The following is a 17,463-nucleotide window of genomic DNA, read 5'->3' as shown; positions in this document are numbered from 1 at the left end:
TCTGCTGCTGCTGACTAAATGGCCTCCTTAATTGGATCATTTGAGTAGCCAGCACACCTGTGCAGGTAGGGCATGACATGATAGGCAGCTGCCTTGATAGCGGGTGGGTGCTGAATGTTCCTAATTGACAAAATAAGATTAATGCTTATGAAGAAATATAAAATCTCATCCCTTCCCCAATATCGCGCCACACCCCTACCCCTTAATTCCCTGGTTGAACTTGATGGACATATGTCTTTTTTCGACCGTACTAACTATGTAACTATGTAACATAACATGGGGGGGGGGGGGGTCTCCTGGCTGTTCACACAGGTGTGTCATTGCTGTACATTGACCATGCATTGCTTCTGTGGTATTGCAAAGGCAAAGACAAATGCTTCCAGCCATCCATTGCACTAATGGATTGGTCATCAGCTGGCTGTCTATGTCCCGCATCAATATAGACCAAAGTACAGAGGGTTAGGCTATGCTATTGTGCACCTACCTGATGCATCAGAAGGTGCGAGGCCCTTGCTAAATTCTGTGCACAGACTTTGAGATCTATACTTTAGACTGTATCTAAACCTGCTCCAACATGGACTGACATTCTGGCCTACTTTCAGCCGATGCGACTTGTCTGTCGCTGAACAGTCGCTTTTTATGTATTCAGCACCTATGTATAATGTTGTAAAAATGCTCTAGAAGCTAAAGTCGCAGAAATGTCACACATATTTGGCCTGCAACTTTCTGTGCGACAAATTCAGACAGGAAAAATCAGTATAAATCCTTAGAAAATTATCCCCCAGTGTCTCCATCTGCTGGCGGTATTGAATAAGCATTGCTGCACTGATGGGGTATGCATTAGACGAAAAAAAAGAAGAAAAAGAAGAATAATACGCCCAGAAAAGAGGCGAAAAGGAGAAAAACGTAAAAAAACGTGAAAAAAAAGTAAGAGGAAGAGAAGGGAAGAAAAGGTGGAAATGGGTTTAAAAGTGATTTCGGCGGAGAAATATATATATATATATATATATATATATATATATATATATATATATATATATACGCGCACACACACACATATATATAAACGTATTCTCCGTTGAGATATTGCAGCCGCTGCTGTGTCCAGGCCCAGGAGCCTTAGCACTGTGCTGTGATGTCACTCAATACCACTGACATCACTAGGTGTAAACAACATCTCTCCTTTGCTGTGTATGTGACTATGGAGCTGTTTGGTGATGTCGTCTATTATGGCCTTCATAGAAGCAACAGGAGATTGTTGCATCCATCTAGAACCCTCAGAACTACAGTGCTATGATGTCACTCACTTCCACAGGCCTTGCAGAGTGTAAACAACAACAACCCAGCTTTGTTGTGTATGTAACCATAGGGATTTGTGATGTCACCTAGAACCTTCACAGCAGCGACAGCTTTATGAGGAGCATCAGCACTGCTCTGCCTGAGCAGAACCATCACCGCCATAGGTTGTCAAATAACCCGGGTTTAACCCACACAGGTAAGTCCAATGGGGTGCAGGCATGTCCTCTATGCTTACAGCTTCCCGTGGGTGTTGGTTTGATACCGTTTGGGGACAGCCAAGGAGGCATCTGCAGGCAACAAAGGTAGGTGTGTGCTTGTGTGTGTGTTTCCTATGCAGATCCTAAGCCCAGTGTCACATGCAAGTAGGAGGAGTAAGAAGGGTTCCTGGCAAATCCGGGTTATGGATTGCATTTAAAAAGGCCCCGTGGGAGTGCAATGGGCCCCTGTCTTGCTGCTTAGCAATAATGGTATGGGTTTAGGTTCTGCTGTGTGTACTGGTGGTTGACTGCCCCCCAGCCCAGAGTGTGCATGGAAAATTGTCTGGCAGCCTCCCTGACAGCAAGCAGTGATAGTGCCCATGAAGGGCACCTTGTTGGGCCCGCCCCTTTCACGGTTATCGCTTCTCGGCCTTTTGGCTAAGATCAAGTGTAGTATCTGTTCTTATCAGTTTAATATCTGATACGTCCCCTATCTGGGGACCATATATTAAATGGATTTTTGAGAACGGGGGCCGATTTCGAAGCTTGCTTCCGTCGCCCTATGCATTGACCCGATATGGCAGTATCTTCGGGTACAGTGCACCACCCCCTTACAGGGTTAAAAAGAAAGATTCCTACTTTCATTGCTACCTGCTTGCTGGCTAGCCAGCTAGCCAGCTAGCCAGCCCTGTGGGCCTTGCTGCTGCTGCAGCCAAAAAACAAAAGGTGGTGCTGCTGCTGCTTCTGCTGCTTCTGCTTCTGCTTGTGTCTGGCCGCTGTTGGAGCGTCCAGGCACAGGACTTCTGCTGCTGCTGACTAAATGGCCTCCTTAATTGGATCATTTGAGTAGCCAGCACACCTGTGCAGGTAGGGCATGACATGATAGGCAGCTGCCTTGATAGCGGGTGGGTGCTGAATGTTCCTAATTGACAAAATAAGATTAATGCTTATGAAGAAATATAAAATCTCATCCCTTCCCCAATATCGCGCCACACCCCTACCCCTTAATTCCCTGGTTGAACTTGATGGACATATGTCTTTTTTCGACCGTACTAACTATGTAACTATGTAACATAACATGGGGGGGGGGGGTCTCCTGGCTGTTCACACAGGTGTGTCATTGCTGTACATTGACCATGCATTGCTTCTGTGGTATTGCAAAGGCAAAGACAAATGCTTCCAGCCATCCATTGCACTAATGGATTGGTCATCAGCTGGCTGTCTATGTCCCGCATCAATATAGACCAAAGTACAGAGGGTTAGGCTATGCTATTGTGCACCTACCTGATGCATCAGAAGGTGCGAGGCCCTTGCTAAATTCTGTGCACAGACTTTGAGATCTATACTTTAGACTGTATCTAAACCTGCTCCAACATGGACTGACATTCTGGCCTACTTTCAGCCGATGCGACTTGTCTGTCGCTGAACAGTCGCTTTTATGTATTCAGCACCTATGTATAATGTTGTAAAAATGCTCTAGAAGCTAAAGTCGCAGAAATGTCACACATATTTGGCCTGCAACTTTCTGTGCGACAAATTCAGACAGGAAAAATCAGTATAAATCCTTAGAAAATTATCCCCCAGTGTCTCCATCTGCTGGCGGTATTGAATAAGCATTGCTGCACTGATGGGGTATGCATTAGACGAAAAAAAAGAAGAAAAAGAAGAATAATACGCCCAGAAAAGAGGCGAAAAGGAGAAAAACGTAAAAAAACGTGAAAAAAAAGTAAGAGGAAGAGAAGGGAAAAAAAGGTGGAAATGGGTTTAAAAGTGATTTCGGCGGAGAAATATATATATATATATTTATATATATATATATATATATATATATATATATATATATATATATATACGCGCACACACACACATATATATAAACGTATTCTCCGTTGAGATATTGCAGCCGCTGCTGTGTCCAGGCCCAGGAGCCTTAGCACTGTGCTGTGATGTCACTCAATACCACTGACATCACTAGGTGTAAACAACATCTCTCCTTTGCTGTGTATGTGACTATGGAGCTGTTTGGTGATGTCGTCTATTATGGCCTTCATAGAAGCAACAGGAGATTGTTGCATCCATCTAGAACCCTCAGAACTACAGTGCTATGATGTCACTCACTTCCACAGGCCTTGCAGAGTGTAAACAACAACAACCCAGCTTTGTTGTGTATGTAACCATAGGGATTTGTGATGTCACCTAGAACCTTCACAGCAGCGACAGCTTTATGAGGAGCATCAGCACTGCTCTGCCTGAGCAGAACCATCACCGCCATAGGTTGTCAAATAACCCGGGTTTAACCCACACAGGTAAGTCCAATGGGGTGCAGGCATGTCCTCTATGCTTACAGCTTCCCGTGGGTGTTGGTTTGATACCGTTTGGGGACAGCCAAGGAGGCATCTGCAGGCAACAAAGGTAGGTGTGTGCTTGTGTGTGTGTTTCCTATGCAGATCCTAAGCCCAGTGTCACATGCAAGTAGGAGGAGTAAGAAGGGTTCCTGGCAAATCCGGGTTATGGATTGCATTTAAAAAGGCCCCGTGGGAGTGCAATGGGCCCCTGTCTTGCTGCTTAGCAATAATGGTATGGGTTTAGGTTCTGCTGTGTGTACTGGTGGTTGACTGCCCCCCAGCCCAGAGTGTGCATGGAAAATTGTCTGGCAGCCTCCCTGACAGCAAGCAGTGATAGTGCCCATGAAGGGCACCTTGTTGGGCCCGCCCCTTTCACGGTTATCGCTTCTCGGCCTTTTGGCTAAGATCAAGTGTAGTATCTGTTCTTATCAGTTTAATATCTGATACGTCCCCTATCTGGGGACCATATATTAAATGGATTTTTGAGAACGGGGGCCGATTTCGAAGCTTGCTTCCGTCGCCCTATGCATTGACCCGATATGGCAGTATCTTCGGGTACAGTGCACCACCCCCTTACAGGGTTAAAAAGAAAGATTCCTACTTTCATTGCTACCTGCTTGCTGGCTAGCCAGCTAGCCAGCCCTGTGGGCCTTGCTGCTGCTGCAGCCAAAAAACAAAAGGTGGTGCTGCTGCTGCTTCTGCTGCTTCTGCTTCTGCTTGTGTCTGGCCGCTGTTGGAGCGTCCAGGCACAGGACTTCTGCTGCTGCTGACTAAATGGCCTCCTTAATTGGATCATTTGAGTAGCCAGCACACCTGTGCAGGTAGGGCATGACATGATAGGCAGCTGCCTTGATAGCGGGTGGGTGCTGAATGTTCCTAATTGACAAAATAAGATTAATGCTTATGAAGAAATATAAAATCTCATCCCTTCCCCAATATCGCGCCACACCCCTACCCCTTAATTCCCTGGTTGAACTTGATGGACATATGTCTTTTTTCGACCGTACTAACTATGTAACTATGTAACATAACATGGGGGGGGGGGGGGTCTCCTGGCTGTTCACACAGGTGTGTCATTGCTGTACATTGACCATGCATTGCTTCTGTGGTATTGCAAAGGCAAAGACAAATGCTTCCAGCCATCCATTGCACTAATGGATTGGTCATCAGCTGGCTGTCTATGTCCCGCATCAATATAGACCAAAGTACAGAGGGTTAGGCTATGCTATTGTGCACCTACCTGATGCATCAGAAGGTGCGAGGCCCTTGCTAAATTCTGTGCACAGACTTTGAGATCTATACTTTAGACTGTATCTAAACCTGCTCCAACATGGACTGACATTCTGGCCTACTTTCAGCCGATGCGACTTGTCTGTCGCTGAACAGTCGCTTTTTATGTATTCAGCACCTATGTATAATGTTGTAAAAATGCTCTAGAAGCTAAAGTCGCAGAAATGTCACACATATTTGGCCTGCAACTTTCTGTGCGACAAATTCAGACAGGAAAAATCAGTATAAATCCTTAGAAAATTATCCCCCAGTGTCTCCATCTGCTGGCGGTATTGAATAAGCATTGCTGCACTGATGGGGTATGCATTAGACGAAAAAAAAGAAGAAAAAGAAGAATAATACGCCCAGAAAAGAGGCGAAAAGGAGAAAAACGTAAAAAAACGTGAAAAAAAAGTAAGAGGAAGAGAAGGGAAGAAAAGGTGGAAATGGGTTTAAAAGTGATTTCGGCGGAGAAATATATATATATATATATATATATATATATATATATATATATATACGCGCACACACACACATATATATAAACGTATTCTCCGTTGAGATATTGCAGCCGCTGCTGTGTCCAGGCCCAGGAGCCTTAGCACTGTGCTGTGATGTCACTCAATACCACTGACATCACTAGGTGTAAACAACATCTCTCCTTTGCTGTGTATGTGACTATGGAGCTGTTTGGTGATGTCGTCTATTATGGCCTTCATAGAAGCAACAGGAGATTGTTGCATCCATCTAGAACCCTCAGAACTACAGTGCTATGATGTCACTCACTTCCACAGGCCTTGCAGAGTGTAAACAACAACAACCCAGCTTTGTTGTGTATGTAACCATAGGGATTTGTGATGTCACCTAGAACCTTCACAGCAGCGACAGCTTTATGAGGAGCATCAGCACTGCTCTGCCTGAGCAGAACCATCACCGCCATAGGTTGTCAAATAACCCGGGTTTAACCCACACAGGTAAGTCCAATGGGGTGCAGGCATGTCCTCTATGCTTACAGCTTCCCGTGGGTGTTGGTTTGATACCGTTTGGGGACAGCCAAGGAGGCATCTGCAGGCAACAAAGGTAGGTGTGTGCTTGTGTGTGTGTTTCCTATGCAGATCCTAAGCCCAGTGTCACATGCAAGTAGGAGGAGTAAGAAGGGTTCCTGGCAAATCCGGGTTATGGATTGCATTTAAAAAGGCCCCGTGGGAGTGCAATGGGCCCCTGTCTTGCTGCTTAGCAATAATGGTATGGGTTTAGGTTCTGCTGTGTGTACTGGTGGTTGACTGCCCCCCAGCCCAGAGTGTGCATGGAAAATTGTCTGGCAGCCTCCCTGACAGCAAGCAGTGATAGTGCCCATGAAGGGCACCTTGTTGGGCCCGCCCCTTTCACGGTTATCGCTTCTCGGCCTTTTGGCTAAGATCAAGTGTAGTATCTGTTCTTATCAGTTTAATATCTGATACGTCCCCTATCTGGGGACCATATATTAAATGGATTTTTGAGAACGGGGGCCGATTTCGAAGCTTGCTTCCGTCGCCCTATGCATTGACCCGATATGGCAGTATCTTCGGGTACAGTGCACCACCCCCTTACAGGGTTAAAAAGAAAGATTCCTACTTTCATTGCTACCTGCTTGCTGGCTAGCCAGCTAGCCAGCTAGCCAGCCCTGTGGGCCTTGCTGCTGCTGCAGCCAAAAAACAAAAGGTGGTGCTGCTGCTGCTTCTGCTGCTTCTGCTTCTGCTTGTGTCTGGCCGCTGTTGGAGCGTCCAGGCACAGGACTTCTGCTGCTGCTGACTAAATGGCCTCCTTAATTGGATCATTTGAGTAGCCAGCACACCTGTGCAGGTAGGGCATGACATGATAGGCAGCTGCCTTGATAGCGGGTGGGTGCTGAATGTTCCTAATTGACAAAATAAGATTAATGCTTATGAAGAAATATAAAATCTCATCCCTTCCCCAATATCGCGCCACACCCCTACCCCTTAATTCCCTGGTTGAACTTGATGGACATATGTCTTTTTTCGACCGTACTAACTATGTAACTATGTAACATAACATGGGGGGGGGGGGGTCTCCTGGCTGTTCACACAGGTGTGTCATTGCTGTACATTGACCATGCATTGCTTCTGTGGTATTGCAAAGGCAAAGACAAATGCTTCCAGCCATCCATTGCACTAATGGATTGGTCATCAGCTGGCTGTCTATGTCCCGCATCAATATAGACCAAAGTACAGAGGGTTAGGCTATGCTATTGTGCACCTACCTGATGCATCAGAAGGTGCGAGGCCCTTGCTAAATTCTGTGCACAGACTTTGAGATCTATACTTTAGACTGTATCTAAACCTGCTCCAACATGGACTGACATTCTGGCCTACTTTCAGCCGATGCGACTTGTCTGTCGCTGAACAGTCGCTTTTATGTATTCAGCACCTATGTATAATGTTGTAAAAATGCTCTAGAAGCTAAAGTCGCAGAAATGTCACACATATTTGGCCTGCAACTTTCTGTGCGACAAATTCAGACAGGAAAAATCAGTATAAATCCTTAGAAAATTATCCCCCAGTGTCTCCATCTGCTGGCGGTATTGAATAAGCATTGCTGCACTGATGGGGTATGCATTAGACGAAAAAAAAGAAGAAAAAGAAGAATAATACGCCCAGAAAAGAGGCGAAAAGGAGAAAAACGTAAAAAAACGTGAAAAAAAAGTAAGAGGAAGAGAAGGGAAAAAAAGGTGGAAATGGGTTTAAAAGTGATTTCGGCGGAGAAATATATATATATATATTTATATATATATATATATATATATATATATATATATATATATATACGCGCACACACACACATATATATAAACGTATTCTCCGTTGAGATATTGCAGCCGCTGCTGTGTCCAGGCCCAGGAGCCTTAGCACTGTGCTGTGATGTCACTCAATACCACTGACATCACTAGGTGTAAACAACATCTCTCCTTTGCTGTGTATGTGACTATGGAGCTGTTTGGTGATGTCGTCTATTATGGCCTTCATAGAAGCAACAGGAGATTGTTGCATCCATCTAGAACCCTCAGAACTACAGTGCTATGATGTCACTCACTTCCACAGGCCTTGCAGAGTGTAAACAACAACAACCCAGCTTTGTTGTGTATGTAACCATAAGGATTTGTGATGTCACCTAGAACCTTCACAGCAGCGACAGCTTTATGAGGAGCATCAGCACTGCTCTGCCTGAGCAGAACCATCACCGCCATAGGTTGTCAAATAACCCGGGTTTAACCCACACAGGTAAGTCCAATGGGGTGCAGGCATGTCCTCTATGCTTACAGCTTCCCGTGGGTGTTGGTTTGATACCGTTTGGGGACAGCCAAGGAGGCATCTGCAGGCAACAAAGGTAGGTGTGTGCTTGTGTGTGTGTTTCCTATGCAGATCCTAAGCCCAGTGTCACATGCAAGTAGGAGGAGTAAGAAGGGTTCCTGGCAAATCCGGGTTATGGATTGCATTTAAAAAGGCCCCGTGGGAGTGCAATGGGCCCCTGTCTTGCTGCTTAGCAATAATGGTATGGGTTTAGGTTCTGCTGTGTGTACTGGTGGTTGACTGCCCCCCAGCCCAGAGTGTGCATGGAAAATTGTCTGGCAGCCTCCCTGACAGCAAGCAGTGATAGTGCCCATGAAGGGCACCTTGTTGGGCCCGCCCCTTTCACGGTTATCGCTTCTCGGCCTTTTGGCTAAGATCAAGTGTAGTATCTGTTCTTATCAGTTTAATATCTGATACGTCCCCTATCTGGGGACCATATATTAAATGGATTTTTGAGAACGGGGGCCGATTTCGAAGCTTGCTTCCGTCGCCCTATGCATTGACCCGATATGGCAGTATCTTCGGGTACAGTGCACCACCCCCTTACAGGGTTAAAAAGAAAGATTCCTACTTTCATTGCTACCTGCTTGCTGGCTAGCCAGCTAGCCAGCCCTGTGGGCCTTGCTGCTGCTGCTGCTGCAGCCAAAAAACAAAAGGTGGTGCTTCTGCTGCTTCTGCTTCTGCTTGTGTCTGGCCGCTGTTGGAGCGTCCAGGCACAGGACTTCTGCTGCTGCTGACTAAATGGCCTCCTTAATTGGATCATTTGAGTAGCCAGCACACCTGTGCAGGTAGGGCATGACATGATAGGCAGCTGCCTTGATAGCGGGTGGGTGCTGAATGTTCCTAATTGACAAAATAAGATTAATGCTTATGAAGAAATATAAAATCTCATCCCTTCCCCAATATCGCGCCACACCCCTACCCCTTAATTCCCTGGTTGAACTTGATGGACATATGTCTTTTTTCGACCGTACTAACTATGTAACTATGTAACATAACATGGGGGGGGGGGGGGGTCTCCTGGCTGTTCACACAGGTGTGTCATTGCTGTACATTGACCATGCATTGCTTCTGTGGTATTGCAAAGGCAAAGACAAATGCTTCCAGCCATCCATTGCACTAATGGATTGGTCATCAGCTGGCTGTCTATGTCCCGCATCAATATAGACCAAAGTACAGAGGGTTAGGCTATGCTATTGTGCACCTACCTGATGCATCAGAAGGTGCGAGGCCCTTGCTAAATTCTGTGCACAGACTTTGAGATCTATACTTTAGACTGTATCTAAACCTGCTCCAACATGGACTGACATTCTGGCCTACTTTCAGCCGATGCGACTTGTCTGTCGCTGAACAGTCGCTTTTTATGTATTCAGCACCTATGTATAATGTTGTAAAAATGCTCTAGAAGCTAAAGTCGCAGAAATGTCACACATATTTGGCCTGCAACTTTCTGTGCGACAAATTCAGACAGGAAAAATCAGTATAAATCCTTAGAAAATTATCCCCCAGTGTCTCCATCTGCTGGCGGTATTGAATAAGCATTGCTGCACTGATGGGGTATGCATTAGACGAAAAAAAAGAAGAAAAAGAAGAATAATACGCCCAGAAAAGAGGCGAAAAGGAGAAAAACGTAAAAAAACGTGAAAAAAAAGTAAGAGGAAGAGAAGGGAAAAAAAGGTGGAAATGGGTTTAAAAGTGATTTCGGCGGAGAAATATATATATATATATATATATATATATATATACGCGCACACACACACATATATATAAACGTATTCTCCGTTGAGATATTGCAGCCGCTGCTGTGTCCAGGCCCAGGAGCCTTAGCACTGTGCTGTGATGTCACTCAATACCACTGACATCACTAGGTGTAAACAACATCTCTCCTTTGCTGTGTATGTGACTATGGAGCTGTTTGGTGATGTCGTCTATTATGGCCTTCATAGAAGCAACAGGAGATTGTTGCATCCATCTAGAACCCTCAGAACTACAGTGCTATGATGTCACTCACTTCCACAGGCCTTGCAGAGTGTAAACAACAACAACCCAGCTTTGTTGTGTATGTAACCATAGGGATTTGTGATGTCACCTAGAACCTTCACAGCAGCGACAGCTTTATGAGGAGCATCAGCACTGCTCTGCCTGAGCAGAACCATCACCGCCATAGGTTGTCAAATAACCCGGGTTTAACCCACACAGGTAAGTCCAATGGGGTGCAGGCATGTCCTCTATGCTTACAGCTTCCCGTGGGTGTTGGTTTGATACCGTTTGGGGACAGCCAAGGAGGCATCTGCAGGCAACAAAGGTAGGTGTGTGCTTGTGTGTGTGTTTCCTATGCAGATCCTAAGCCCAGTGTCACATGCAAGTAGGAGGAGTAAGAAGGGTTCCTGGCAAATCCGGGTTATGGATTGCATTTAAAAAGGCCCCGTGGGAGTGCAATGGGCCCCTGTCTTGCTGCTTAGCAATAATGGTATGGGTTTAGGTTCTGCTGTGTGTACTGGTGGTTGACTGCCCCCCAGCCCAGAGTGTGCATGGAAAATTGTCTGGCAGCCTCCCTGACAGCAAGCAGTGATAGTGCCCATGAAGGGCACCTTGTTGGGCCCGCCCCTTTCACGGTTATCGCTTCTCGGCCTTTTGGCTAAGATCAAGTGTAGTATCTGTTCTTATCAGTTTAATATCTGATACGTCCCCTATCTGGGGACCATATATTAAATGGATTTTTGAGAACGGGGGCCGATTTCGAAGCTTGCTTCCGTCGCCCTATGCATTGACCCGATATGGCAGTATCTTCGGGTACAGTGCACCACCCCCTTACAGGGTTAAAAAGAAAGATTCCTACTTTCATTGCTACCTGCTTGCTGGCTAGCCAGCTAGCCAGCCCTGTGGGCCTTGCTGCTGCTGCTTCTGCTGCTTCTGCTTCTGCTTGTGTCTGGCCGCTGTTGGAGCGTCCAGGCACAGGACTTCTGCTGCTGCTGACTAAATGGCCTCCTTAATTGGATCATTTGAGTAGCCAGCACACCTGTGCAGGTAGGGCATGACATGATAGGCAGCTGCCTTGATAGCGGGTGGGTGCTGAATGTTCCTAATTGACAAAATAAGATTATAATGCTTATGAAGAAATATAAAATCTCATCCCTTCCCCAATATCGCGCCACACCCCTACCCCTTAATTCCCTGGTTGAACTTGATGGACATATGTCTTTTTTCGACCGTACTAACTATGTAACTATGTAACATAACATGGGGGGGGGGGGGGTCTCCTGGCTGTTCACACAGGTGTGTCATTGCTGTACATTGACCATGCATTGCTTCTGTGGTATTGCAAAGGCAAAGACAAATGCTTCCAGCCATCCATTGCACTAATGGATTGGTCATCAGCTGGCTGTCTATGTCCCGCATCAATATAGACCAAAGTACAGAGGGTTAGGCTATGCTATTGTGCACCTACCTGATGCATCAGAAGGTGCGAGGCCCTTGCTAAATTCTGTGCACAGACTTTGAGATCTATACTTTAGACTGTATCTAAACCTGCTCCAACATGGACTGACATTCTGGCCTACTTTCAGCCGATGCGACTTGTCTGTCGCTGAACAGTCGCTTTTTATGTATTCAGCACCTATGTATAATGTTGTAAAAATGCTCTAGAAGCTAAAGTCGCAGAAATGTCACACATATTTGGCCTGCAACTTTCTGTGCGACAAATTCAGACAGGAAAAATCAGTATAAATCCTTAGAAAATTATCCCCCAGTGTCTCCATCTGCTGGCGGTATTGAATAAGCATTGCTGCACTGATGGGGTATGCATTAGACGAAAAAAAAGAAGAAAAAGAAGAATAATACGCCCAGAAAAGAGGCGAAAAGGAGAAAAACGTAAAAAAACGTGAAAAAAAAGTAAGAGGAAGAGAAGGGAAAAAAAGGTGGAAATGGGTTTAAAAGTGATTTCGGCGGAGAAATATATATATATATATATATACGCGCACACACACACATATATATATAAACGTATTCTCCGTTGAGATATTGCAGCCGCTGCTGTGTCCAGGCCCAGGAGCCTTAGCACTGTGCTGTGATGTCACTCAATACCACTGACATCACTAGGTGTAAACAACATCTCTCCTTTGCTGTGTATGTGACTATGGAGCTGTTTGGTGATGTCGTCTATTATGGCCTTCATAGAAGCAACAGGAGATTGTTGCATCCATCTAGAACCCTCAGAACTACAGTGCTATGATGTCACTCACTTCCACAGGCCTTGCAGAGTGTAAACAACAACAACCCAGCTTTGTTGTGTATGTAACCATAGGGATTTGTGATGTCACCTAGAACCTTCACAGCAGCGACAGCTTTATGAGGAGCATCAGCACTGCTCTGCCTGAGCAGAACCATCACCGCCATAGGTTGTCAAATAACCCGGGTTTAACCCACACAGGTAAGTCCAATGGGGTGCAGGCATGTCCTCTATGCTTACAGCTTCCCGTGGGTGTTGGTTTGATACCGTTTGGGGACAGCCAAGGAGGCATCTGCAGGCAACAAAGGTAGGTGTGTGCTTGTGTGTGTGTTTCCTATGCAGATCCTAAGCCCAGTGTCACATGCAAGTAGGAGGAGTAAGAAGGGTTCCTGGCAAATCCGGGTTATGGATTGCATTTAAAAAGGCCCCGTGGGAGTGCAATGGGCCCCTGTCTTGCTGCTTAGCAATAATGGTATGGGTTTAGGTTCTGCTGTGTGTACTGGTGGTTGACTGCCCCCCAGCCCAGAGTGTGCATGGAAAATTGTCTGGCAGCCTCCCTGACAGCAAGCAGTGATAGTGCCCATGAAGGGCACCTTGTTGGGCCCGCCCCTTTCACGGTTATCGCTTCTCGGCCTTTTGGCTAAGATCAAGTGTAGTATCTGTTCTTATCAGTTTAATATCTGATACGTCCCCTATCTGGGGACCATATATTAAATGGATTTTTGAGAACGGGGGCCGATTTCGAAGCTTGCTTCCGTCGCCCTATGCATTGACCCGATATGGCAGTATCTTCGGGTACAGTGCACCACCCCCTTACAGGGTTAAAAAGAAAGATTCCTACTTTCATTGCTACCTGCTTGCTGGCTAGCCAGCTAGCCAGCCCTGTGGGCCTTGCTGCTGCTGCAGCCAAAAAACAAAAGGTGGTGCTGCTGCTGCTTCTGCTGCTTCTGCTTCTGCTTGTGTCTGGCCGCTGTTGGAGCGTCCAGGCACAGGACTTCTGCTGCTGCTGACTAAATGGCCTCCTTAATTGGATCATTTGAGTAGCCAGCACACCTGTGCAGGTAGGGCATGACATGATAGGCAGCTGCCTTGATAGCGGGTGGGTGCTGAATGTTCCTAATTGACAAAATAAGATTAATGCTTATGAAGAAATATAAAATCTCATCCCTTCCCCAATATCGCGCCACACCCCTACCCCTTAATTCCCTGGTTGAACTTGATGGACATATGTCTTTTTTCGACCGTACTAACTATGTAACTATGTAACATAACATGGGGGGGGGGGGTCTCCTGGCTGTTCACACAGGTGTGTCATTGCTGTACATTGACCATGCATTGCTTCTGTGGTATTGCAAAGGCAAAGACAAATGCTTCCAGCCATCCATTGCACTAATGGATTGGTCATCAGCTGGCTGTCTATGTCCCGCATCAATATAGACCAAAGTACAGAGGGTTAGGCTATGCTATTGTGCACCTACCTGATGCATCAGAAGGTGCGAGGCCCTTGCTAAATTCTGTGCACAGACTTTGAGATCTATACTTTAGACTGTATCTAAACCTGCTCCAACATGGACTGACATTCTGGCCTACTTTCAGCCGATGCGACTTGTCTGTCGCTGAACAGTCGCTTTTTATGTATTCAGCACCTATGTATAATGTTGTAAAAATGCTCTAGAAGCTAAAGTCGCAGAAATGTCACACATATTTGGCCTGCAACTTTCTGTGCGACAAATTCAGACAGGAAAAATCAGTATAAATCCTTAGAAAATTATCCCCCAGTGTCTGGCATCTCTTCTTTGAATGAAAGATTGTGTTCATGGATTGACACCTTACTTCAACCCCTTGTTGTCACCATGCCTGGTTTTTTGAGGGACACTAAACATGTACTGGCCGCTTTTAGTCAAATTGAATGGGGATCTAATTTTTCATGGGTCACGGCAGATGTCTCTGCATTATATTCAGTTATTCCCCATGACAAAGCAGTCACTGCATTAACATGGTTTCTGTCTACATACTCACAATACCCCAGTCACCTCCAGGAATACATTGTCATATGTGTCGAATTTTTACTTTCTCATAATTATTTCATGTTTGACGATGTATACTACCTGCAGGTCACCGGAGCTGCTATGGGGGCGAAATTCTCCCCTTCTCTCGCCAACATATATATGTGTTGGTGGGAGAAGGGGATTCTTTTCGCCCCCAACAATCCTTTTTTTAATTGCATTCGGTGGTATGGCCGCTACATTGATGACCTCCTGTTTATCTGGGGGTCCGATGTGGCGGCAGATGACACCTTCACTCAATTCTTGAATGACAATCAGATAGGACTTAAATTTACAGTCTCCTTTAGTACAAGCACCATTTCCTTTTTGGATCTTTACCTGAAGGGCGATCATGTCTCTAAATCCATTGTTACCACCACATTTCGTAAAGAATCAGCATCTAACACGATTTTGCATTCCTCATCTTGCCATCCCCCCCACGTGATCCGCAATCTTCCCGTGGGGGAGATGATAAGAGCTAGAAGAAATTGCTCTTCATTGGAGCTCTTTCACAGGGAGGCGGACATTATTGAGGCACGTCTTAGATGCAGAGGTTATCCAAAATGGAGCATAGAGAGAGCGAGGCAAATTGCACTAAACAAAAATCGTTCCCAATTAATTTCCTCTGCCCCTATAGTACATAACAATCCAGAGTCTAGTAGCACAGTTATACCGGAAAATTCACCACAGCAATTACAAAAAAGCAAAAAGCCAGTCATGTTTGTCACCCAATACAGCAGTGATTATAATACCATCTGTCGCCTAGTCCACAAATATATACCTATTATTACAGGTGATCCATTATACAGTTCCATTATGGACTCAGGCTACAGATGTGTCTCTAGAAAAGCTCCCACCTTGGGACAAAAATTATCCCCGAGTCTTTTCACAAGCACCAGGCCCACTGCACAAACATGGCTTACCACCAAGGGCTCATACAAATGTGGACATAAAATATGCATTTGTTGTAAATTCATGCACAGTGTTGTAGAATTTAGTTCTTATTCCACTGGAAAAAAATATAAAATACAACAATATATAAATTGCAATACTATGCATGTCATTTACATGTTCTCCTGTACTATCTGCAAACTCCAATATGTTGGATGCACCTCCAATTCCCTCAAAACTAGGACCAGGAAGCACATCTCAGACATTGCCCATTTTAACTCCCGACACACATCAATGGTATCCCAGCACTGTGCTCGAGTACACCAGGGAGATTATTCTTCCATGATCTTATGCGGAATTGAAAAAGTTATTCCACCTAAAAGAGGGGGTGATTTCAGACAAAAATTGTTAGACCGCGAGGTCTATTGGATTATGGAATTAGACTGTAGATTTCCCAAGGGCCTTAACCGTAGACAGGATGTGATTTTACATTACTAATATTTAAATAAATTTTTCATTATGAATATGCAATTGAAACTATTTATGACATCCATGTCCACGATTACGACCCCATGTCTCTCAATGCCTCTCCTTTCTAATGGTTTTATGGTTATTGTAATTCACATCTGTATACTTTTGTATATACTACATATGCCCATACAATATATTTGGAAATTTATACCTTCTGTTATATTTGTATATTAGAGAAATTTACATACCTGTAACCAGTTTGGGCCATTTCTATATATCTATTATTATATTAATTTTTATATAGCTATATCTCAAAAAATGTTTGTTGTCAGTATTTTAAACTGTGTTTATTTCTATATGTATACACATGTCTTTGTATTTCTACTACGGGATCTGGTGGGCGTGATTACACCAGGTGTTCACCTGGGTGTTCCCCTCCACCACTTCCCATAAAAGAATGGCCATTTCTTTTGTATCTTTGTATGAATAAGGCTGGTTTTTCCGGCTGAAACGCGTTACCTTGTGTCCTGCTGTCCTATGGCTTGAATCTACAATAAATTTTGGCTTTTATTGCACGTTATCCTGCGCTGGACCATCTATTTCTTCATTGCTATCCTGGTGTTGGTTCACACGGTGCCGTGCGACAGGCGTCTGGCTGAAAGGGTGAGCTGAGTAATCCTATACTCTTCAACTATGTAACTATGTAACATAACATGGGGGGTGGGGGTCTCCTGGCTGTTCACACAGGTGTGTCATTGCTGTACATTGACCATGCATTGCTTCTGTGGTATTGCAAAGGCAAAGACAAATGCTTCCAGCCATCCATTGCACTAATGGATTGGTCATCAGCTGGCTGTCTATGTCCCGCATCAATATAGACCAAAGTACAGAGGGTTAGGCTATGCTATTGTGCACCTACCTGATGCATCAGAAGGTGCGAGGCCCTTGCTAAATTCTGTGCACAGACTTTGAGATCTATACTTTAGACTGTATCTAAACCTGCTCCAACATGGACTGACATTCTGGCCTACTTTCAGCCGATGTGACTTGTCTGTCGCTGAACAGTCGCTTTTTATGTATTCAGCACCTATGTATAATGTTGTAAAAATGCTCTAGAAGCTAAAGTCGCAGAAATGTCACACATATTTGGCCTGCAACTTTCTGTGCGACAAATTCAGACAGGAAAAATCAGTATAAATCCTTAGAAAATTATCCCCCAGTGTCTCCATCTGCTGGCGGTATTGAATAAGCATTGCTGCACTGATGGGGTATGCATTAGACGAAAAAAAAGAAGAAAAAGAAGAATAATACGCCCAGAAAAGAGGCGAAAAGGAGAAAAACGTAAAAAAACGTGAAAAAAAAGTAAGAGGA

At 45.0% G+C, this 17,463-nt stretch overlaps 6 non-coding genes across 6 annotated transcripts; all 6 read left to right on the top strand.

The window, feature by feature from the left end:
* Positions 1-1,914: 1,914 nt before the first annotated feature.
* LOC130334562 (U2 spliceosomal RNA) lies at positions 1,915-2,105 on the top strand. Its single transcript, XR_008876348.1, has one exon. It is a non-coding gene; the product is annotated as a U2 spliceosomal RNA (small nuclear RNA).
* Positions 2,106-4,221: 2,116 nt separating this feature from the next.
* On the top strand, positions 4,222-4,412 carry LOC130334561 (U2 spliceosomal RNA). Its single transcript, XR_008876347.1, has one exon. It is a non-coding gene; the product is annotated as a U2 spliceosomal RNA (small nuclear RNA).
* A 2,091-nt stretch (positions 4,413-6,503) lies between these two features.
* On the top strand, positions 6,504-6,694 carry LOC130334559 (U2 spliceosomal RNA). Its single transcript, XR_008876345.1, has one exon. It is a non-coding gene; the product is annotated as a U2 spliceosomal RNA (small nuclear RNA).
* A 2,113-nt stretch (positions 6,695-8,807) lies between these two features.
* On the top strand, positions 8,808-8,998 carry LOC130334558 (U2 spliceosomal RNA). The gene has a single exon (XR_008876344.1). It is a non-coding gene; the product is annotated as a U2 spliceosomal RNA (small nuclear RNA).
* A 2,077-nt stretch (positions 8,999-11,075) lies between these two features.
* LOC130334557 (U2 spliceosomal RNA) lies at positions 11,076-11,266 on the top strand. Its single transcript, XR_008876343.1, has one exon. It is a non-coding gene; the product is annotated as a U2 spliceosomal RNA (small nuclear RNA).
* Positions 11,267-13,305: 2,039 nt separating this feature from the next.
* On the top strand, positions 13,306-13,496 carry LOC130334555 (U2 spliceosomal RNA). The gene has a single exon (XR_008876342.1). It is a non-coding gene; the product is annotated as a U2 spliceosomal RNA (small nuclear RNA).
* Positions 13,497-17,463: the final 3,967 nt, after the last annotated feature.

Source organism: Hyla sarda, unplaced genomic scaffold (genome assembly GCF_029499605.1).
Source record: "Hyla sarda isolate aHylSar1 unplaced genomic scaffold, aHylSar1.hap1 scaffold_438, whole genome shotgun sequence".
Classification (NCBI taxonomy): domain Eukaryota; kingdom Metazoa; phylum Chordata; class Amphibia; order Anura; family Hylidae; genus Hyla; species Hyla sarda.
The sequence above is the reverse complement of the archived record's forward strand: the minus strand, read 5'-3'. Positions and strand labels throughout refer to the sequence as shown.